The sequence below is a fragment of the Camarhynchus parvulus genome, chromosome 21 (assembly GCF_901933205.1).
Source record: "Camarhynchus parvulus chromosome 21, STF_HiC, whole genome shotgun sequence".
Classification (NCBI taxonomy): Eukaryota; Metazoa; Chordata; class Aves; order Passeriformes; family Thraupidae; genus Camarhynchus; species Camarhynchus parvulus.
Genome location: NC_044591.1, coordinates 3,481,858 through 3,498,707, shown reverse-complemented (window position 1 = coordinate 3,498,707; position 16,850 = coordinate 3,481,858).

Below are 16,850 nucleotides of genomic sequence, written 5' to 3'. Positions count from 1 at the left end.
CAGAGCCCTGACACAGCTTGGCCCCAGTTGGCCATTGAGTCAAAGCAATTCACATGAAACCAATGAAACAACCACCTGTTGGATAAACAATCTTCAAACACATTCCAAAGGAGCACAACACAGGAGAAGCAAATGAGATAAGAAATGTTTCCCTTTTCTCTGAGGCCTCTCAGCTTCCCAGGAGAAAAGTCCTGGGTGAAGGGATTATTTCAGAGAATGTGAATGCCACAGATCCCCTCTCCGGGTTTTGGGCCATGGGGAGTGTTCCTGTGCAGGGATATTTCTGTGGCTGGGATGTGGGGAGGCTGCACTCCCTGCTCGGGCTGCAGTGACCCACATTGGATCAGAGGAGTTACACTGGTGCCAAGTGAGAGCTGAATTTAGCTCCCCTCACTCCAGCAGCACTGCCTGTAGGTGATTAGAAATGTTCTGTGCAAAGCTCTTCATTTACAATTTCCCTTCTAAAATAGCTTCACCACTTTCCTGGTGCTCTCTCTCCCTGTCAGAAGCAAGCAGGCATTTTACCTGCTTCAAGGGGAAGCAAAGATCCGCTGCATGACCCAAATAAAGCGTTGCAGGAGCCAGGAGCCAGGAAGCAGCTGCCACATTGCCTGCAGACATGTCTCCTTGATGAAATGCTAGAGCTTGGTATGTGTGAGCATCCAAAACCTGTGCAAAAACGCAAATCTGCATGGTGTCATTGAGACAGTCTGACTTTTACAAGTGTGCACACGGGTTTTAAGAAGCCCTAATCCACAGAATTTATTAGAATTTTATTTCATTTTTTTTACTTTATTATTATTTTAATTATTATTTAATTATCATTTTTATTTCACTTATTATTTTTATTTTAATTCTTATTTATATCATTATTATATTATTTATATCTTATTATTTTATTTTAATTATTATTTTCATTATCATTTTATTATTCATATTTTTATTTTATTCTCTATTATATTTTTAGATTTATCATATTATATTTTATAATATGCATTATTATAAAATAGAATATATTATTATTTATACTATTTAATAATATTTATATATTCATTATAATAGTATTTTATTATTTATATTTTTATTATTCTATTTGATTATTATATTATTTTATTATAATTTTTATTATTTTATTTGATTATTATTATTGATAATATTTGATTTATATTATTGATTTAATATTGATAAAATTTGATTAATATTATTAATAATAATTTATATTATTATTAAAATTTTATATTTTATTTTAATTTTAATTATTATTTTTATTTTATTATTTTTTTATTAAAATCAAGATCACCTAAATCAACTGTTCAAACCCAGCCTTTCATCCCCAGTGAGCCACCATCGTTCTGAGGCAGCTCCTGCTCAGGTATGAACATTCATGGCTCAGGTTTTACAGCAGCATAAAAATGCACTGGGATGTGTCAAAGGGGTGGCTCTGGCAGGTCCCACAGAGGACCACAGTGCTTGCTACCTCAGACAAGGAGCAGAGAGTGACCCACTGCACACTGACAGCTAAAATTCAGCCTGGCATGCAGAGAAATGGCAAAAACCTGGGCTTGTCCTTCAGCTGTGGATGGAGATAATAGTGTCTATCTCCATAGGAAAAATGAATGTTCTGTAAGAAGTTCCACTGATTTCTTCGATGGGAATTCCTAAATGTCATTATATTCACTGACCTCAGGAGTTTAGTCAAAGGTGACAGGAGAGTGTTAGAAATACATAGAAATATTTGAAATGTATAATGTATAGAAAATGAAGAAATAATATAGAAATGTATCATGTATAGAAATGACATTATCAGGTATTTCTTTCCAACTTTAGGTAGGAAATCCTCAACACCCCATTCTAAACCATGTTTCTGAGAGTGGTATCATGTTGTGAATGCAAATTGTTTCCATCACAAAAAAACAAGTTCTCTTTAAAACAAAAATTGGAAGAAAAAGCTGCTTTAGGGATTTTTCAGTCCAGAATGGCTTTTTTTAACAATCAAATTAATATAAACCCTACAGTGTAAGGTTATAAATGAAAGCAGAAAGTGTTTGAACCCTAAATTCAATAATATTACACTGTATGGCAGGGAAGTGACTACAGACCTAATATTTAATTTTTGTTATTCCTTGAGGGAACAGAAGTCATCAGGCTGAGAAGCTGGGTATTGTTTTTGAGGGAAATATCCCATGCAGGCTGATTTCCTCAGGTTTGGGGTCTGGGGTGCAGATTATCCACCACAGAGCCCTGGGATGGGGTGAGAGGCTGTGAGTGCATCAAAGTTGGCAATTGCTTTCTGTTTGACCTGGGTTTGTTGCGACAAAAGAAATTGCAGCTGGCTTCAATCCTGATTTCACTGTTAAATGATTTTGGATCCCATCTGGTAAAGAGTGGTGCAGCTCCATCCCCTTCAATGCTGTTCCACCCTGCTTTACCTGATGAGGAAAGTGCCTGGGCAGTGGGAGCCCTGCAGTCCTGGGCTGGGGGTGTTTATTCTCTACATTCTCACACAAAAAAGAAGGAAAAAAACTCTGTGTGGCTCTTTTGTCCTGGTGATCTGAGTGCATGGGAGTTACCTGGGTTTGTGGTGTCTGCACTGGGGGGTGAATCCTAATTTTATTTAGATGGTAGGCAGTGTTTTTAAGAGACTGCAGAATCCATTACAGCTTTTCCAGCTGTGCTCTGGATCCAGGGCTCTCTGCCCTGTGAAAGAATCTGAACAACTCCCCAAAACTGCACTGCAGCCCTGTGTGGCACAGAAGGTGTCACTGGCTGTAATCACTGTCCATCCCTGGCCTAGTTTGATGATGGATTTATAATGAACATCTTTAACCGCAGCCTAGCCCAGCCATCTGCTCTGGGAAGCAAGCTGGCACTCCAGAGCCATTTTCTGCTTCAAGGTGTCTCCTTGCAGCCTCACAGAACAAACTGTGACTCATCTCCTCCCACCAGGCTCCAGCAGCATTGTAACCCAGCTCAGAGAGGGAAGCTCCTGGTGCTGCTGGCTCTGGAGCTGGGTGTGACTGAGCACAGGCACCAAACCCAAATATTTCTGCTTCCCACTGAATCACAGAGGGGTGGCACAGTGATCAAAAACCAAACCCAAACATTTCTGCTTCCCACTGAATCAAAGAGGGGTGGCACAGTGATCAAAAACCAAACCCAAACATTTCTGCTTCCCGCTGAATCACAGAGGGGTGGCACGGTGATCTCCTGAGGGATGTGGATGCAGGGAAGCCTGTGGCTCACATCTACAGACAACAGGGAAAACCCAGCACTTACTCAACCTCCCCAAGCCTTCCTTTGCAGCTCCTGATGAAATTCTCTCCCTGCCTGCTCTGTCTCCATCATCTTAAACTCCTGAGACTTCATTCTTAAAAGTTCATGGCAACTGTCCATTTTTCTATTAACAGGATGGCTCAGAAAGGAAAAGTGTCAGTGAAGGCACTCACTTTAATTAATGGAAATCATTTTTGGGTTATGAAATTACTCTGCACCTGCCTTCTGTTAGCAAAAAGGAGCCTTTGTCAAGGCTCCAGGATTTTGGTCTCCCTTCTATTGCAGCACTAGAAAATTAGGGACATCCAATCTTAAATGGAAAAGTTTAAGAAGCTTTGTCTCAAAAAGTGACGCGTAAGACTTGTGTGTCTTTAATTCCATGTTCTTTACCAGATGATCCCCCCTGGTGCAACCTCCAAACGAAGCGATTTAAAATGGATCAGATATTAAAGCTTTCAGATCGGATTTTAAAAGAAATGAAATGCTACCAGGACTGTAACAGCAACAGCTGCTGTGTCTGCCAGCTGCACTGCAGACTTAATCACTCCATCAAATCCCACCTCCCACAGTCCTGCACTTGTTTTCTCTGCCTTCCTGCCCTCTCTCCAAGCTCCCAGCACACCCCACAGAGGGATGGACACTGCACAGGGGGATGAGCACCACACAGAGGGATGCAGAGGGACGGACAGAGGGATGGACACTGCACACAGAAGGATGCAGAGGGGTGAACACTGCACAGAGGGATGAACAAAGGGATGGACGCTGCGCACAGGGATGCTCCCCACACAGGGGGATGCACACAGGGATGCTCCCCACAAAGGGGGATGCACACTGCACAGAGGGATGCTCCCCACACAAAGGGATGGTCCCTGCACAGAGGGATGCACACTGCACAGAGGGATGCTCCCCACACAAAGGGATGGTCCCTGCACAGAGGGATGCACACTGCACAGGGGGATGCTCAGAAGGATGCACTCTTCACACAGGGATGCTCCCCACACGGGGATGCATACTGCACAAAGGGATGCTCACTGCACACAGGGATGCACACAGGGATGCTCCCCACACAGGGGGATGCTCCCCACACAGAGGGATGCTCCCTGCACAGAGGGATACACACAGGGATGCTCCCCACGGGTCACAGCCAGAGCTGGACAGGGAGGGATCTCCCCCTCTGGGCTGTCAGCACAGCACAGCCCCTGCACTGAGCCTGGAATGTGCCTCCTGAAGGCCCAAAAGCAGGAAGGAACAGGAGCTCAGGCTTTAACCTCTCTCCTGCAGCAGCCCAAGGAGGAAGGAGCAGACCCTGCCCTGCCCAGCTCCCCAGCAGGGTTTGGGGAGCCTGGCGCTGCAGGTGCTGGAAAAAGACTCCACAGGCAGAGATCCTCTGCTCAGCTGCTGCTTGTCCTCAGAAAAAAGGAACTCCTGCATCCCTGTGGATTGAATATGAACCGTGTCAAATGCAGTTCATGAATGCAGAACCTTGGAGCAGAACCTGTCCCTGCTCACCCTGAGCTCAGCACTGTGGTTCAGAGCACTGCAGGTACCAGCCAGGTCACCGGTGAAACAAATTATTTCCAGCTGAGCCACCTCAGAAAACAACTTGTGGTTTCAAAATGTCACATTTCTCCCTGACCTTAGCTCTGCATAAAGTTTACCAAAAGAGTTTGATGTGATTTCCTTTTACATGAAATTGAATTTTTTGGCTGACCAAAGTTTATGTGTCTCTCATTTGTTAAAAGAAAACTATTTTTAGTGAAACTGCAAAGACCATTTCTCTGATTTGTGCATCAGCTGCCCAATCAAGAACTGATGATTTATTTAGGTCTGGGCTCTCACTGTGCAGGTAACACAGTGAGCAGCCACAGCCACAGCAGTTAACCTCTCTATTGTGTGTTTAACCATCTGTAAAATGGATATGATCCTACTTACCTGCCTGACACAGCTGGACAGAGGCTTAATTTTTAATTAAGCTCTGTTGAAACATTTGGAGCTCATTGTATAAAAGATGCACCAAGAAGCAAAATAGTTTTATTAGGGTATTAATGCTTGTATAGCTTATATGATGCTCCAAGAGTGACAAACAGTGAATTACACCAATATTCTAGAAATTACATAAAAAAGGAAAGAAAATATCAAGAAGCAAAAGAGAAGTGCTGGGATGGAGAACAGACTTTGTGACAGTCTAGGGTTCCTTCATCCCTATTAATTATACATGTGGAGCAACTTGTTAATGCATTTCTAAAGAGATGTTGACACAGGCCCAGCCCTCTCTGCTGGCCACAGGCTTTTGAATAAATTTAACCCCAGGAGCAGAAGAGCTGGACAATGGGGTTGAAGGCATTTCTATAACAACCAAAGTGGACCAGTGGTGACACACCAGATTTCCTGGGTCTGAGAGAGGCAGTAATGAAACACCTGTGTGGGAGCTGGGTATGAATAATTTCTGTACAGGGCCCTGGAGTTACATTTCAGGCTGATTGTCCATGGAATATGACCAGGTATTATTCTCCATGTTATTTCTCTACCCCTCTATGCCCTCCAACGCTTCCAAAAATAGTGATAAAAATACTAATTTTTACTAATAAAGTCCTTCAGAAGTGATGTTAATGGTAAAATATAACTGCATGTATTTAACAGCCAACAGAAATGGAAACAAACAATTAATTCTATTTCAACAGATTGCCTAATATAAGCCACAGTATTCAAATCTTCCCATCTTGCCATCTCAGAGCCTCAAACCACACCTGTGCTCTTTCCAAAACAAAAAGAAACAGCCTGGGACTTCCAGGGACCAAACTGTGATGATTTTTCAGTCTGTAAATAAATAAGGTAATAATAATAATAAATAATAAGGTCTGTAAATAATAAGGTACACCTTGATGGGCTATGCAGCTATTCCAGGAGATGTAGTCATTAGCTGACACAGACTTTATTGTCTCTTTTTCAGAGTCACTTAGGAAATTAGAACTTTCCAGATAAAAGCCTGGAGAGGCTGAAATTAAACAAAAAGTGTCGCTCATTACTGGAAGAGACATCCCCACTGAGTGTCAGAGCCATGACATGAATTTGATCATTTCAAATTGCTGATTCAGTCACAGACAAGTCCCCCCAAAGCATCAGTGCCTCAGACAATCTAAAAAAATCAATTTTTAAAGCAACCAAAAGACTTCAGCAAACGCTTTTTAAAGTAATGACACATTGAGTGTGCAGCTGCAGACATCCTGAGGAATGGGAACTGAATGTGCTGAGCCCCTGATCCCTGGAAAATGCTAAAAACTGGAGGCACCCAAATCCCTTTGGTTTGTTTAAAGATCCTAAATCTCAAGCTGAACATTACCTCTTGATCTGAAGGCCAGATTTCATGCACAATATGAGTTCCTGTGGAGAAAAGTGTTTAAAAACATAACCAGAGACATGAGACCATTACCAATAGAATGGCTTTGCATTGTGTGGGTTTAGTGAGTCCTTTTTCCCCTTCCTTTCCCTCCCCACGCTCTGCAGAAATATCTTGAACTGCTATGGGGATTAAATCTTTATCCACCAAGACAGATCCTCTTCAGGCCCCATCCATCTAATCCAGAGTCTGAGCAATCCTGCAGTTTGAAGCTGGAAGTTTATGCTTATTGCTAGAATTTATGGAATGACCAGACTAATATTTTTTCTCTCTTTAATCAATAAAAATTGGCTTCTGGACAATCTTTAAGATCAATCACATCAGTAAGGGACAGAAGTCACTAAAAATTCACTCATGTTTCTATCATACAAGTTGCTTTGGTCAATCTAAGCTGCAATAATTTTTTTTCATTGATTCACTGGCACAACCATAGAAATGACTGGAAGGTTTGCTGAGTGTGTGACTTCACAGGAGAAAGTTTTGAGAAGAGCAGTTTCAGCTGTGTGAGTACAGGTGAGAACCCCTTTCAAAGAATGTTACCTATTGCTTCATTAAATAAAGATCTGTTTGGGAATTCCAAATCTCTAACACTTTTAAGAGGAAAAACTTAAGAAACTACTTACAAAAACATCTGTGAAATGGCAAAAAAAGAGGGAAATATATTTTTAAAATCTGAATAATCAGCCAAGATCTGCTGAGAGCCTGTAGGCACTGGGAAAAATATTTGTCTTGTGGTGTTACAATCAGTAATTGTCACATTCTGTAGAATGAGAGAAAACAGGAGCAGAGATTCCAGGCAAACTGGAAAAAATTTTTCAGAGATTTTCAGGCAAACTGGAAAAAAAAAATTCAGATATCTCAGGCAAACTGGGAAAAAATACAGCTACTCTACCCAGGGAACATTACTGATTTTTAAGGAGGTACCCACAGCACTGCTCCCCTCATCAGCCAGGAGTTAACGTTGAGGACTTTAAGGAGTTAATTTTCTCTTGCTCTTCCCTTTATCCCCCTTTTCCTGTGGCCCTGAGTGGCTCAGGGCTGGCTCAGGGCTGGCTCCCATCTGAAGGGCACAGACACTCAGGGATGTTCACATGACACCACTGCCAGCAGCATGATAAACCTATTTCTGACAGAGTGGCAAATTGCTATTATGAAATCCCAGGACATTTGATTGCAGAGTGACTTTCAGAGGGGATCACACTCAGCAAGGTTATGAAGGGCTCAGTGTTTACTGCAGTAATGCTGACTTACTGGAAAAGAATACCAAGAGCTCTTTAAATAAATAAAATAAAAAACTTGGGAGATTCCCAATTCAGAAAACATTTGGCTGAGTAGATCCAACCAGGCATTATGTTTCTCTAAAACGAAAGGGAAAAAAATGATCAGCAGGAATTCTTAGGTTGGTTTTTTTCTCGTTGATGGATGACTCAGTGAAATGGGCTTGCTAGAGGTTCACTCAAAAGGGATCATGAACTTGAGGTTGTCCTTCCCCTCCAGCATTTCTCCCTTCAGCAGGTTCCAGGGGCTCTGTCTCCCCATTCCAGCCAAAAGTCAGGATCTCTGCACACTGCCCAGATTAAAAGGACAACAAGATTCAAACAAAAAATCAAGACAAAACCAGAAGTGGGAGGAGAAACAGGCAGTCTCTGGGCTCGGAAAGAGTGGAATTTGCCAATAAAATATCTGCAAAACACAAAATATCACTGACCCACGTGCTGAATGATCATCAGCACCCAAGGGGGTGTTACAACATGGAGATAAACTGTTCCTGCCCCAAATACCTTCCTCTTAAACTTCCCTGTGGGGTGACTCAAGCAAGAAAATCAAAAAGAACAGGCATACAGGGTCCCATTTACAGCAGGAATTCTATCACACCTGTGGACAGCAAGGTACTTTCACAGTGAAATAAGTCTTAGTCCATTATCTGCTAAAAAAATATGATTATTACTTTGTTTTTCTAGACTTTGATAATAAAATTATTGGTTCTGATAACACAGGTAAAGCTCTAATTGGTTTTCTTGGTTTTATTAATTATAAAACAAGCAGCAGCCTCTGCCCAGGCAAACACTGTTGCCCTGGCAGGTAAAATCAGGTGTGTGGCAAATTCAGATTTCCCTCTTTCTCCTCCACCCTTCTTCCTCCCTAATTGAGGAACAGCTTCAACACTGGTTGAAAAACATCTGCTTGTTGTAAATGTGGGTACAAAATCCAAAAACCCCTGAAGTTCAGGCAGAAACCTTTTGGTTTGTGTGAGGTTTTTGAACAGCAAAAGTAAAAAAGCCCCCAAACACCTGCAATTTCCTCATCTTAGCACATTTTTAAGCTAGGGCAGAACATCAATAGATCAATATAAAAAAATATTCCCTTTCCTAATTTATCTCCATTTTCTTGGCCAGGTAGAGCATCCACATGATTTTATTTTGGGATACACACACAATACAATCTCATCTGCTGGCTGTGACTGTTCCAGAACCCTTTGGGCACTTCTCCCAGATGAGTTTGGGGGCTGATCCCTTTGGTTATGAAGTGCAGACCTGCAGGTTTTTCTGTATTCTGCTCCCCTGTGATATGAAGATATTTGGGTGATGATGAAAGCAGCTGCCACAAGTAGGTGGCTGGAGCCTGTCACAGTTTAAGCTCCCTGACCAATGTCTGGGGGTGGATGTGGAGCATCCACAGCTGTCTTTCTATAAAAGCTATTTTTCCAAGGCATGTGTTTCTGGAATTGGTTTCCCAGGTGGCACAAGTGTTCAAATAACCTCTGCAAACACGGATTTTGCACCTTGCTGTAAGGCCCAAAGGTGATTGTCTATGAAATCCAACTCCTGTTGGCAAAAGCTTTGTTGTGACCCTAAATGGACAGATGGGTGTGTACCCTAAATGAATAGATGAGTTTATACCCTAAATGGATAGTTACTGCCTTTCCCTGCCTGTGAAAGGGGAAGAAATTACAAATTTCTTTCTTACAAATCACAAATTTCAGAGATCTCTTTGCAGCTCTTGCAGATTTGGATAAATGTAACTTTTACCCCGCTGGGGTGAGGGCGTCACCTGTGAGCTTTGGAGGGCGAGGTGCTGATGCTGCTGTGGGAGATGCTGCTCTGCTGGGTGGGAGCTGGCAAGGAGGGCACTGCTCCTGCTTCCAGAGCCCAGGCATGAGGCACAAAAACCAGCCTGGAGGCACAAAAACTCTCTCATTTCAGCTGCTGGGTTTGTGGCTCCTGCTGCAAAACCCACCAGAAGGGTTGAGCACCGTGCTCTGCAGCAGGGAATTGAGCCCTTGGTTTATGAGTGGAGACTTGCAGGGTTTTTTTTTTTTTGGTAAAAAACTCTTTAAAAGTCACTGTGTTCCTGGTTTCTGAGCTCATATCAGTGCCTTCTCTGGAGAGCCACCCCTTTTGGGGATACTTAAACAGAGTTGGTAACTTTGGGTAAAACTTCTTGTGATGATTTACAGGAAGGAGGAGAAGAGGGCACAGGGAGAATCCAGCTCTCAACCAAAGGCCTCTTCCTCTGAAATAAAAGGAAAAACTCATTAAAAGTCACTGTTTTCATGATGCTGAGCCCAAATCAGTGACCTCTCTGGAGAGCCATCCCTTTTGGGCATACTCAAACACAGTTGGTAACTTTGGGTGAAACATCTCGTGATGATTTACAGGAAGGAGAAGAGGGCACAGGGAGAATCCAGCTTCCAACCAAGGGATTCTTCCTCTGAAACCAAAGGAGAAACACTGGGTGGTGCTACACAGAGATCTGCACCAAAATCTGCTGCTGACAGGTCTTGGTTTTGAGGTGGGGACGGCAGAATTGGGCAGAGTGGGATTTAATCTACATTGGAAAAGAGGGGTGATAGCAAAATTCTGCTCCCCAAAATTTTGAAGTACAAATGGAGAACTGAATAGAAGAAAAGACTTCTTGGGAATCATCATGGTCTAAAAATAGAATTATTTTTATCTGCAAGAGTTGCAGCTCTAACAACAGTGTGGTAACAGCCTGGCCATAAGTTTTACAGCCAGTTGAAAGATTTCCACTGTTTTCAATTCACTTTGAACCATATTGTATGCAATTCATCCCATGATGTAGAATTCCTGATTTTCCCCTGGAAATGTCCCTGCTGTGTTGTGTATTTTATGATGCCATTTCCAGCAGAGTATAAAGACAGTGACAAATGCTGGTTTCAGAGGAAATCTTTGCTCAGGTATTTCAGCTTAGTCATAGCCTGGCTGATCCTACAGTAAATCTGCATGTCAATATTTATCTTATATATGCCATCTGCTGTACTCCTGACACAGGAATTCCAAAGGATATGGGAAAAATAAAGACATAATTTCTGCAGAATTCTAAAAAAAGACAGTAATTATCAATAGTGGGTCTCCTTAAAATTGGCCTGGAAGTTTGCTATGACTCAATGTGTTTTAAGGAAAGAAAAATGTTATTTTAATGATGAAGCCAGCAAATTCTACCCTCTAGATTCCACAGCAGTAATCTCTGTAAAACCCATGATTTAAAAGCTGCTATTTCTCACCATCTCAAGCTAAGTACACTTTTTTATTCTAACAAATCTGAATAAAATTAGAGCACTCTGCATAAATTCTCCCTGCCTCTGCGCCTGCTGTCTTAGCTCGAGGCAGAAGCAGATGCCTGTGATTTCTAAGACTGTCAAACCAGCACCATAAGCCAAAGTTACAGTCACCTTAAAAAACCACAAAAATTTATTCCAGCTTGGTAATAAGCTGGTCCATTATTTCAGGTTTTTGGTGCCAGTGTTCTGCTTTTTAAAGGCCATCTGAAACCTCACAGGCATTTTTGACATTTTCCCATTAACAGGGTTGATATTTGGGGAATTGAGACTGCTTTGTGTTCAGATTTAAACTTTTAATACCTTGGATCTGTCACTGGTTCACTGGGAGATGCTATTTTTATTTTCTTCATGATCAATGAATTCTTAAAAAACCAAACACCCCCAAAAAAAAAAAAAAAGAAACCAAACCCAAACCCCCACATTGTTTATTTAATATTAACTGGAACATATTTTTTCCCTGTAGCAGTTTGCAGATTATGAATTTCAATGCCACAGAGGTGGCATTGCAAATAGTGCCTATAAATAGAAAATAAACCTTTTCTGTGAAATGCCCAGCCAGAGCAAAGGCTCATTAATCAGGGAACAGGTAGAGCTGCAGAGCCCAGCCTGACTCTCCTCATGGAAACACAGGCTGACAGAGCTGTCTGAATGATCAACCACAGCTCTCTGCTCTGTGCACAGGGAGAAAGTTTAGTCAAGTGTTTAAAATATGGAAATAAGAGTGAAAATGCCTGTGCTCTTTCTCTCCTGCTGACTGGCTGCAGGCTCATCCCCTCATCAGAACTGAGGGCAGCATTGCTTGGATTTAGCAAAAACAGTAAAAAAATTACATCATGGAGTGTGGAAGGTGGAAGTGGCCAGTGTGTAAATCACAGGGATTTGTGTGACAATTAAACATTTGATGTTAAAATGCGGTATTTTAAATGCTGGCTGCATCCTTGGGTTGTCTTGCATGCATCCTGTAGTGAGGGCATTGAGTAGAGCCAGAAAAAGTGGATTAATGGAGGGCAGCGAGTCCTCCTGTTCCCTTGTCTGTCAGCCATGGACCAGGGAACTTTGGGGGATGCTACACAGAGATCTGCCACCAAAATCTAATCAAGACAGCTCTTAGTTTCCAGACTGGCTAATTGTGTGATTTAATCTGTAAAGAAAAGGGCTGCTTTTGTGCTGGTTGCATAAAATCAAGCCCAGCTTACTTTCCAACCTGCTGTGACCTCATTTCTACTCTTAATAGAAATAAAAGCAGTGACAACGACACCTTTCACCCCCAGGCATTTCAAAACATTGGAAAGCTGCATCCTCTGAGCAGAGATGTGGCAGGAAGGAATAGGTAGAAAAGGAATATGTAGAAATTCCATCTCCTTAAGAGGGGAAATCATTTCCCTGACATCAGAGGGGGCTCTGGCCCACTGGGACATTTGCAGAGCCCAAGCTGAGCCAGGGGGGCACCGGGCAGGGCCAGGGGCATGGGCACTTTCAGTCCAGGATCAGGAGCACTAAAGCAGATCCAATTCTGCCACCTGCTGCTCCCCTCCATGCCTACAGCACCCCTGGGTGTAACCAGGAAATTCCTCTGGAGGTTGGAACCCAGGACATTCCTCTGGCTGCCCTGGAGGGCTCCAGACCCTGGTAAGGGGCTCAGAGACCTTGGCACAGAGTCACAAATACCTGAGCTTTCCATTTTAGCCCTTGGAAACACTTACCAACTTTGTATGAAGAGTTACAAGCCACAAGAGTTTCAGAAGAATGACGGTTAATTTGTCACAGGGTGAAAATGTAGAATTTTGGGGGCTTAGAATGGGGGTTCAGGAGGCAAGATGGAGGAATCTGGGCGTGTCCTGTCCTTCTCCTTCTTCTCCTTCTTCTTGTCCTCCATCTTCTGCTGTGATGGTGACACTTCTGGATTGGTTTAGAGTAGAGACTGTCTAACATAGGTGATAGGTATTGGAAAATTATTGTAAATAAAGTACATGTAGTTCTTAGTATAAAAAGCCAACACCTACCTCCACTGACTTCTGCCAAATGCAGTGCAGAACTTGGCAACAATCATGTCTATTATTTACCTCTGCCAATGGGCACATACCAGATGTGCAGGCCCAGAACCTGGGATTGTGACCCATTCACAATGGTCAGAAAGGAAATATAAATGAGATATTCTTGCTGCAGCCGTGTGTTTGCAGCATTGCTTTCAGCTACGGCTCAGGGCGTGTGGGGGGTTTTGTCTGGGATAATTTAAGTCAGCTACGTTTTGTAGGGGGGAAAAAAAGAAGGGGAAAACCTTAATTATCAGAGATATTCTGTGTGAAATTTTGTTGTGTGGAATATTTGAGATAAAGATACATTCAGGGTTTGTTTTTTTTTGGGCTGGTTGGTGTTTGGTTCCACCAGCACTGAGCCCAGGCCTGGACTCATTCTGCCAGGAGTTCAGCTGGAGCTGGGCTCACCACCAAGCAGGCTGGGCTTTGGAGGAAGGTCTAAATTTGCAGGTGGGAATAGCTGAGCAGTTAAACAGATCAAAGGAGATATTTTGGTGCTGGGTATCACTAATCCCACTGACCTGTCTGGTGGAGCGGTGCATGCTCCTGTTTAAGAAACTCTGCACCAGAACACATTTCACCAGGTTACCTTGGGCTCCCCTAAGGTGTTCTGGTTGTATATTTAATTCTAAATGGCTCAATAAAAACAGATCAGATTGCGGCTAGGGAGCTCTCGGATTTTGGAATTAATGGTTTCATGCAAATTTCATAGGTGGTTCTTGTGCATCCCAGTAATTCCCTGTACATCAAGTCAGTAATTTTTTCCATATATGAGCTTTGCTTTTAAAAGCACTGTAGATGATAAACATAAATGTTTCATTTGTTATAAATATTTAATAATTATGAATAATTGATGAGCAGATTTTAAAGCAAACTGATTAGAGTTGTGTGGAATTAAGGCTACCTTTGTATAATTTCCTAAGCTGTATTCTAGATATTATCTGGGCTCTGTTGTGCCATAGAGATGCAGGCCTGATTGGTACTGTCACCAAAAATATCAGCAGATGGGAACAAACAGAAAAATACACTTTTAATAGCTACATTGGCAATAAAATAAATATGGAGGACTTCCTTGTGGATACAAGAATTTCTGTATCCACCAATTTTCATTCCACTGTAATTCATTCTTTATGGATTATTTTAGAGATGTTTTTTCAAGAGAATGTGTTTAATAGCACAGCACTAATAGCTAACTGTGATTCACTGACTTTCACCTATTTTGCTTTCAATTTTTTTCTAATTGCCTTTGATGTCCCTGGGGCTTTGAAGCCTAAAAAAACCCATATAATGCTTATCCAATTACCAGGGTTCTTGCATCTCTGAAAGATTTCATCAAGGACGCTGCTTTCTGGCTCCTGCATTCAGCTGAGGGGCTGTCCCCTGATGATTCTGGGTGTCTCACAGAGCCACAGCCCCTTTGCCAATAGGTGCCACTGTTGCTCTGCATGTCTGAGTCGTCATTGTCCTTGCCTTGAAAACTCAACCTTGAAAACACAAATCTAAATCACAGCAACTAAAATATTGCAGAGCTAAAACTCCATCCAGACCATGGCCGGGGGCTTGTCCATGCCAAGACTGTGGTGTATGCTTTATCTGTTCCTAAAAATAATTATAATATTGCTAATCTTGAGCAAAAATGAATTGCATTGAATTAATTCTGGATATATTGAACGTAAGCCTTAAATTTGCTGCAGGTTTATTGCTGAGCCTCAGACCACGAGCAGCTGAGCTTTGCAGATCTCTGCTCTGGGCCAAATGGGATTTAAATGCAGAAGTTGCATCTTGGAGCAATAAGAATTTGGACTTGTTAGCAGCGCTTCCCACATAGGAGCAAAGTCTCAGGGTGGCCTTTCCAGCACTGGAAAGGGCTCCCAGAGCTATTTCCTTTGCAATCTGGTAATGCAAGGTCAGCTAATGCAGTTTGCCTTGCAGCTTATCTGCCATTAAGTGCTTTCCCTCTGTAAAGCCAAGGGTAATCAAGGTCTGGCTGCCTCCTGCATGGGGAGGAACCTTGCTTCACCTTGTCCTTGGACATGCAGCTCTTTCCTACATTTGCTTTATTCTTACATGTTTCAGACATATATGGGACAACACAAGGCTCTTTTCTCCTGTTTCTTCAAAGAAACACATTGCAAGCTGTGTAAAAAAAAAAAAAAAAAACAAAAAGAGAGGGCAAAGCAATTAAGAGTTTTATGTCCTTTCAAGTTCCATCCCACTTGTTTTGTGTTTTGGCTTGGTTGTTTTTTTATACTGCAACTATTCACTGACTAAAAACCAAGAGATGAAAAATTTGTTTTCAGTGATTTAATATCTTCTGAAATAGCCACCTGCAGGTCAGGATGTAAGCCAGCAACTTGTTCTAACTGGTCTAAAGCCGTGTGCCTGTCTAACCTAATTCTCCCCTCCTGCAGGGAGCAGCTCCCACAAGCAACAAGCTATATTAAGTAGTGCTTAACATCACCCTAAGCAGTTTACACAGGGGCATCCCCAGCTTCCCTGGCTCTCACCAGTTGCCCAACAGTTTGCAGATATTCTGCACCTCTCCAAAGTCCAGGATTCTACAACATTTTGGGGAAGAAATCCCTGGTCGGGAAATCATGAGTTTTGGTTGGTTGTGTCAGCTGAAAAGTGGCAAAAGCAGAAATTGCTGGGATTTCACAGGAAATGGGGCAGACATTGGATGTCACTCAACTTCTTTCTAGAGCAGTTTTTCATCAGGTCTTCAAGATGGCCATAGAGAGCTGGTTATTCTGAGACAAGATTAAATGTTAGAAATGATATAATTAAATTTTTGGTCTGGGTGTTTTTACTCTACAGTTGTCATAGGGAATGTTTGTACTCTTTTGACAGCAGATTAAGGACAAAATGGATCTTTTTGTTCTCAGGACATATGTGTCCACCCTCTGGCTGGAAGAGGAAATCACTGTTAGACACTGACAGATGAGTCATGTTATCAATCAGGAGTCCTGATTCTTCAGAGCCTCTCTGGTAGATGTGTGAAAAGTTAGCACAGGTAACCTTTTACTTAAAAATTCAGAAAGATAATAATACTCCATTAATTCTCCTGCTAGTTGTATCCCACAGTTCTCCTTGTTTTCAACTGATATTGGATGGAGGAGAGAAATCTGTTCATTGACACTCTCCCTCACTGCTTCCTGTGGTGAATAAGGATTGTTGTATGAATAACACTTGCACTTTATTAATCCAAAAAATAAGGTACTCACTGGGTGAGAAAGTAGCCAAAAGTCACCACAAGATCCATTTCCAGAATTTGAACAGAAGGAGGTTCCTATCTCTAAATCTATATATTGACCAGTGCACCATGTTCCATTCCATTGAATTAACAATGCCAAGAACTACCAAGAATGGGGAAATCTCATTTCTGAGGAATCCAGGCCAAATTGCACTCCAGCTGTGGAGGGGAGGCAGCACAGGTTGCAGCAGTGCCCATTGCAGTTCTCAGCACTCTCTGACACTAAATTTTGGCTTCTTGCTTCCTTGTGATGGAGGAAAAGTGCTGCAGTGGCAGGCCCCAGAATGAGATGCACACGATGCTGCTGTG